The 7,399-nt window shown below is 34.8% G+C and overlaps 1 non-coding gene across 1 annotated transcript; it reads left to right on the plus strand.

The window, feature by feature from the left end:
• Positions 1-7,096: 7,096 nt before the first annotated feature.
• On the plus strand, positions 7,097-7,181 carry Trnas-acu. Its single transcript is given in 2 exon segments — positions 7,097-7,134; positions 7,146-7,181. It is a non-coding gene; the product is annotated as a tRNA-Ser (tRNA).
• The last annotated feature ends 218 nt before the right edge of the window (positions 7,182-7,399 follow it).

Here is a 7,399-nt window from a genome sequence, read left to right on the forward strand (position 1 = left end):
AGTCTCATGTGCCCGTAAAAACCGGCAACCACAACTTTTCAGCTTTTCAAATATTGGGACAATGCTACTTTGCGGTAGAAATGAGCATGGCGGGAGTACTTCCCCGGACGAGCTCTGTCACAAAATGCTCTACTACTTCTACTATGAAACTTTTAGTACTTTTGTTATATCTATTTGTACTTACTTCATATAAGATAAATATCACGCCCATGTTTTAACACTATTTTAAATTTTTAAGTCTGGAACGATTTTGACAGATCACAGAGGTAGGTCATAATACAGAGAGCTAAACTTTGGGCGAAACAGGACCCTGTTTTTCACATTAAACTTTAGAAGGTAATGCGAAACATTTATAATTGCTAGTATGGGTGTTTTATTATAAAATGTAACAAGAAAAGTGGTAACTTGAAACTGTGTAAAACTCGCGTTACAGTGTAAACGTCAATAACATTCTATTAATAAAACTGGAAGATTTTAAAGTGTTTACGTCTCGCTGTTTACTTGTTATTTTTTGTCCTCAACAGCCGATTTGAGGTAAAATCAATAAAGAATTCGTAATTTGTCTCTGGGCGGAAAATGCGTGAGTATTTATCGTGTTAATCTTTGGTAAAATGTAAAACAGGTTGGTAAATGATAGAAGTTTACTATGTTTGTAACTACTCTTAGTGATTCTATCTCACTGAAACCGTTTCGCCTTGGTTGTAGTAGCGCAAGGTCAACTACCGACACACAAATTCTACCTCTACATATCTGATAGCGTTTTTACTGCCGAAGAGGAGGTCTCCAATTTCTGACGTCATCTGGACATGGTCCAACAAACCCAAACGGCCCAAATGTCACTCGTAGTCGAGTTTCGAGCAGGAGGCGCGGTATGGTACCACGCAAAATTACAGCTTTCTAGTACTAAGAGTCCCTGCGGACGGATGGTCAGACTGTCGGACGGACGTACATGGTTAAACTAATAGGGGTCTCTGTTTTTTTTTATTCTACTACAAGTTACCTGTTGACTTCAGACACCTAAATGGGAAGGGGTTAAGGCCGCAGTCCACCACGCTGGCCCAGTGCGAATTGATGGACTCCACACACCTTTCTCACTCAACTCTCAGTCTTAAAGGTTTCCTCACAATGTTTTTCTTCACCGTTGGAACAAGCAACAAGTGATATTTTAATTACTTAAAACGCACATAACTTAAAAAAAAGTTTGACGTGCGTTCTGGGATTCGAACTCGGCCCCCCGAAAGTGAAATCTAGCTCCTACCCACTGGGCGCTCCTTGTGTGTATAGGTACAGCCGTAATTAATAAACAATCAATTCAAAATCTTTCGATCAACTAATAAAGTTACAGAGCTATCTTTATCCTCTGTTAATGTTAAGTAAGATTTGAAATCAATTTGATTCTGAGATCTATTTATTTAGCAAATATGTTTATAGATCACCCCTCACCATGAAAGTAAGGTATACTCGTATTTAATTGCTTGAATTAAAAATGCATCGGTTTAACTTCAAAAAGCTAGTGCTGCGTGCAGGTGATCGAATTCTGACCGACCGAAAGGAAAACCGAGCTATTAACCACTATCACAGTTTTTAGCCCCCGACGCAAAAACGACGGGGTGTTATAAGTTTGAAGTGGCTGTTTGTGTGTGTCTGTCTGTGGCATCGTAGCCCCCTACGAATGAACCAATCTAGATTTTGTTTTTTTTGTTTGAAAGGTGAGTTAGTCAGGAGTGTTTTTTGTTTTCATTGATAACAATATGAACAATATGAACAATATGAATATAAGAAGCAAAAATAAACTCTTTGTGTGTTACTAGGCTACATAAAATTGCTAATTCATTCAAGGGCAATTGTATATTATTTCATAACAAATTACCGAATGAAATCTTTGAGATGTCTCTTAAAAATATATATAAGTTCAAGGTTTATATTAAATGTTACAGAAAAATCGTATTATAATGTTAAGGATTACTTATCGAAAATAAAGCTGGTTTGAGTTGTGTTTGAGTTGCTCTAACTTCATAGGTTAATATTAATTTACTTTGATAACAAAAAAAACCTGGCTGAACCAGGAACCCTCGTAGCTCTAGGTGATAGTAGACTAACGAAGTTATCACCAACCCCTTACAATTAGGTAAATATACGTATATGTTTGAATACTTCATAAGTGCCTGTGATAGGCCCTACACGAATAAACCATTTTTGATGAAGATCGTCCAAAGATGGCCGCCACCACAAAATGGTTGATCAATAATATTTGTTTCACAACTCGCTCAGTATGTACATCAAATGAAAGTGGTTGGCTAGTAGAATACTACACGCTATGACACATACAAATCCAATATGGCCGCCATCACAAAATAATGAAATAAATATTTATTTTTCACAACTTCCTCAATATGGTTATCAAATGATACGACTTGACTAGTAGTGACACTATTTCTCTTTTAATGGGTTTTTTTTTATTTTTTTATTTATATACTTATTTTAATATGATAATGAGGATAAATTAATGAGAGGTTTTTTTCATTAAATCAAGTATGGATAAATCGCAAAGGCATATGAAGTTACCCAGCGGGTACGCTCTCTCGCGCATTGAACAGGTCCCCGTAGGTGTTAGTCACGTAGCAGGGTACTCGCTGACCCATGAAACCTTTTCACGGTGCGATGGAATGCAACCAGCTCGCTATGAAAGGTGTGATATATATAGACAATAGGTTATTGTAGTGGGATGATTAAGTTTAATAAAAATGCAAGAAAAGTGTTATAATCCATCGACCCAATGACAAGGTCTTAGGCCGTAGTCTAGTGCGGATTGGAGGACTCCACACCCCTTCGAGAACATTATATAATTAAATGTAAGCTTATAGAAAAGTCCTATTATAGTATAAAGGACTACGTAAACGATAAAAAAGCTTGGGTGTAAATTATTGCTCTAACCAGGTTGCACTTCTAATAATTTAAAATGGCATTGTGAGATGGTGATAACAAAAAAAAAAACAACCGGCTAAGTTTGTTGTGGGCTTCTTCTTAGACCGGGACGCGTTTGGAACCCTCGTAGCTTTAGTTTTAAGTTTACGAATGTGGTTATCGCCATCATTACCGTGTAATTCTTATGTACGCATCAAAAGTGCCACCTGTGGGCCTACTTGAATAAAGATATTTTTGACTTTGACTTTTGACTTTATAATCATTATATATACTCTCAGCATGCAGGTTTCCCCACGATGTTATCGTGCACCGATGAAGCAAGTGATATTTTAATTGCTTAAAACGCACATAACTTAGAAAGTTACAGGTGCTGGGATTCAAACTCGGCCCCCTGAAAGTGAAACCGACTTTCTAACCACTAGGCACTCCTTGTGTGTGTACAGCCCTATTTAATAAATAATCAGCAGAACTCAAAATCTTCCGATCAAGTAATAAAGTTGTAGGCCGTCTTTATCCTCTGTTGTTACGTAACAATTAAAAGATCTATTTATTCAGCAAAAATTTATCAAAACATGGTTCTATTTTTGAAATGCTAATAAAAAATCTTTTTATAGTTAAAGCACAAAAAAAAGAATTCTGTACAAGCCCGATTAGTCTAACTCTTATGTACCTTAATTTCTCTATTAAACTTCTTAATTTATTATGGATTTCCGCAAAGTTACGCCTGCTTCTATTCAATATACTTATATTTTAATAATAATAAATAATTATAAGCATTAGATATTTTGCAAAAACTTAAGCTACCTATTTCATTTTAGAAGCAACTAAAAAAAGTTTTTTTTTTAAATTGAGGATTGTTTTTCTATGACAATATAAGATACTTTATCTTCATTGTGTGACAATGTGGGTTGGAACGTTTCCATATAACGACGTGTAATTTTAGATAAATGTTTACCATTTATATATGGACCAGGTTCTGAAGAATATGAGAATATAATAAGTTATTGAGGTATTAAGGGAGCACGTGATTGAGCTTATATTTATAGGTACTTGTACAAGTTGTGTGGGCGATGCATATAATGAGGCCATTAGAGCGAAGTGGAATTTTTTTCGTTATTAAATATCACTCAATTTGTGTTATAACAAGGAAAATTTGGCAATGCTACGCGTCATTATCCCGCGAAACATTAGCAAGCCTCACTAAGGTACATTTAAGTATTTAATAGTTTCTTGTGACTTGCGAATCAGATAGGTTAGTATGAACTACAAATTTTTAGATTTAATAGCTAGTCTGTTTAATATTTTGAGTAATATTTTTTTTTTTTTAATTTTGAGTTATATTTATAAACTTGAGCCACAAGGTTATTTATATTTAAAAAAATCATGCCTGAACTTATTGTACGCACGTATGAAGTTAAGGTAATAGGATGCACCTACTTCTTACGACGTTAATCACATATGATTGTATAACGCATTCAAATAATATCTTTATATAATCAAAATAAAATTTCATTAGAGGTACTATATATAAGTAACTAAGTCTGATACAACTGTAGTAAACTTAGAGCGAGAAAGTTTCAGTGGGAATGTTATCAGAGGTTATACGCAGACGAAGTCGCGGGGATAAATACGTATTATATACAAAATACGTCAAATATAAGTTCACCTGTTCATTTACAGGTACAATTTTAACAAAAAGATGGATATTTCAAAAAATCTAATTATTAACTATGTATTTTAGGGATTATATTTTTATTTGTCATTGTTTCGTTTTAACTTTAATGTCATTTAATTTAATTTTTACTTTTTGTTAAATTGATTGATTGAGTACAAGGCCGTGGGTTCGATTACCACAGCTATATGCATATTATAAGTATTTATGTATATTATTCATTAAAATATTTATCAGTCACCTTAGTACTCATAATACAAGCTTACAACACATGGCTATCCAGCCCCAAAGTAAGCGTAGTTTGTGTTATGGGTACTAAGATGCCTGATGAATATTTTTATGAATTATATACATAAACACTTAGAAAATATATATAAACACCCAGACACTGAAAAACATTCATGCTCATCACACAAACATTTTTCAGTAGTGGGAATCGAACCCACGGTCTTGGGCTCAGAAACAGGGTCACTGCAAACTGCCCCAATCGGCCGTCAAAGATCTATAGTTATTACCTGGTTTGTGTATCTAATAACAATAAATAAATAAAAGTGCTTCTAGCGATTGGTTTTTACCCGACTGCGAAAGAAGGGCTAATAGTATTTTTCGAGTATATGTTTATTTGTACATATCGGTGAAATCCTATCTTTTTCTTAGTTAAAGGGTTTCCAAAACGTATATACGCCTAAATAGATACAGCTCGAACCTTTAAGGTTCTGCAACTTATCTCATAAAAGGTGAATGAATTTCCGATTGTAATTTGTAAGTGCAGTTGATAACAGAATCCCGTTCACATCTCAATGTGTTCGAGGTGAAGTGCAGTCGGGAGGGCTAAGACGCTGGCGCCATACTCGCCACCCGTGCGTCTTTGTCGGAAGATCTTACTCGAGATTACTTCAAGACTTACCGCACTGTGGCAATTAGGAAACCCCACTGTTCAATAGATCTGTTCAACCAATAATAGCGACGTTTCAGTAACTTACTACTTAGTAAGTGAAAAAAAAAGATTGTCTTACAAGGGGAATTCCACTTATTTATGTATTTTATGTTTGATTCTAATAAGAAAATTTTAGTCAAGATATAAAGTGCTGAGGAAAAAATAGTAGTTTTGAAATTCCGCTTTGTTTTCATGAAGGCATTTAATTTAAGAGGCAAATATCAATATAATGTGCATTCAGCTTTACAAATATGTTTACCAATTTATCTTATCTTATATCTTTAAACGAGCAATTCTTGTATATATATATAATTGGAATCTCGGAATCGGCAAATACAGGGGGTTCCGGAGCGATAAAGCGATCTAGCTAAAAGTACGAAAAATGCCGCGGTTTAATCCAATCGGATGGCAGTCTATTAAAAACATTACATACAGGCGTTGGTTTCATATATACACAAAAGCACTGCCTACCCAAGTAAGTTTGTTATAACACGCACTGGAGATTTTTATCATCCCTATCCCTATCCCTACTAATATTATAAATGTCAATGTAAGTTTCTTTGTTACGCTTTCACGCAAAAACTACATAACCGATCCTCATGAAACTTTGTACACATATTCTTGGAAGTGTTAGAAGTAATAAAGGATACTTTTTATCCCGACATTAAGCTTGGTTCCTTTGGGAGAGGGGATAATAGTGTTTGACGATTTTACACCATAACTCCGACAAATTTTATCCGATTTAAATAATTATTTTTCTACTATTATATGTGTTTAATTTTGCCCAAACTTTGTGTAGATCTGAATGTGGTTGGAGATAGAAGACAGAACTTCTCAGCGGACAGCAGCAAACCCCTCATTTAAGGCTTAGTGATAGTGAATACTTAATTTTTTTTTAGAACTAAAACTAAATGGAATGCCACATCAAAAAACAAAATCAAACGCAGAGGAAGTCGCGGGTAACAGCTAGTTTTTTATCTAGATTAAAACAGCGTCAGTCAGATTTTTCACAAACTAACGAGGTATGTCGGGTTCTTGATTTTTGTTTTTAAGATTTCTACTCATACGAAATTATGTATTTGTGTGGGGTCTCTGTAGTCCTTATAGTTTGGAAATAAAGCTGAACCCGGTAAGTGGCGCTGCGAATAGGTCCTAGGTTTTTTAGGTTATAACATCCGGTAATAACTGATATGGTGCAGACGAAGTCGCGCGGGTCAGCTAGTTATAATATAAAATACACATTGTTTATGCATATTACAATAATAAAGTAAGCAACACACTGTAATGTAACAATAGTTTTTTTTATTTTTCATTATTACAAAGATACATTTTTTAGTATTGTCGCTAGATTTTTCAGTAATCGAATTGAGTACCAACTATAATTCTTTATTTATGCATTGTTTATATTGCAAGGGATTTGACGAATTCACTAATTTCAACGTTTGCCAACGACATAGTACGTACGTTTTTTATCGTTTCGTTGCTTACTTGGTGAGTAATACAATACAGTGCATGACGTCATCTTCAGGATAACAAATCAAAATTTATCGCACTGACATCAAGGCTCGTTAGCTCAGAGGGTTAGAGCGCCGATTTACTGGAGGTCTTGCTCATCGGAGGGCGGAGGTTCAAATCCTTCACGAGCCAATTTTTTTTTTTTTTATGTTCATAACATTTTTTTCTGTACTTTTTTCTTGAAAATCTACTTAACCTGGCCAATATAATGCTTGGTTTGGTCTTCCTTCACGCTCTAACTTGGCAAACAACCGACTTAATTTTTGACATAGAGTTAGTTATAAGGGCGGAGAGTAACTTAGGGTACTTTTTATCACAGTAAAACGAAGGGGATTTGTACAAAACCGTAA

The sequence above is a fragment of the Pararge aegeria genome, chromosome 2 (assembly GCF_905163445.1).
Source record: "Pararge aegeria chromosome 2, ilParAegt1.1, whole genome shotgun sequence".
NCBI lineage: Eukaryota > Metazoa > Arthropoda > Insecta > Lepidoptera > Nymphalidae > Pararge > Pararge aegeria.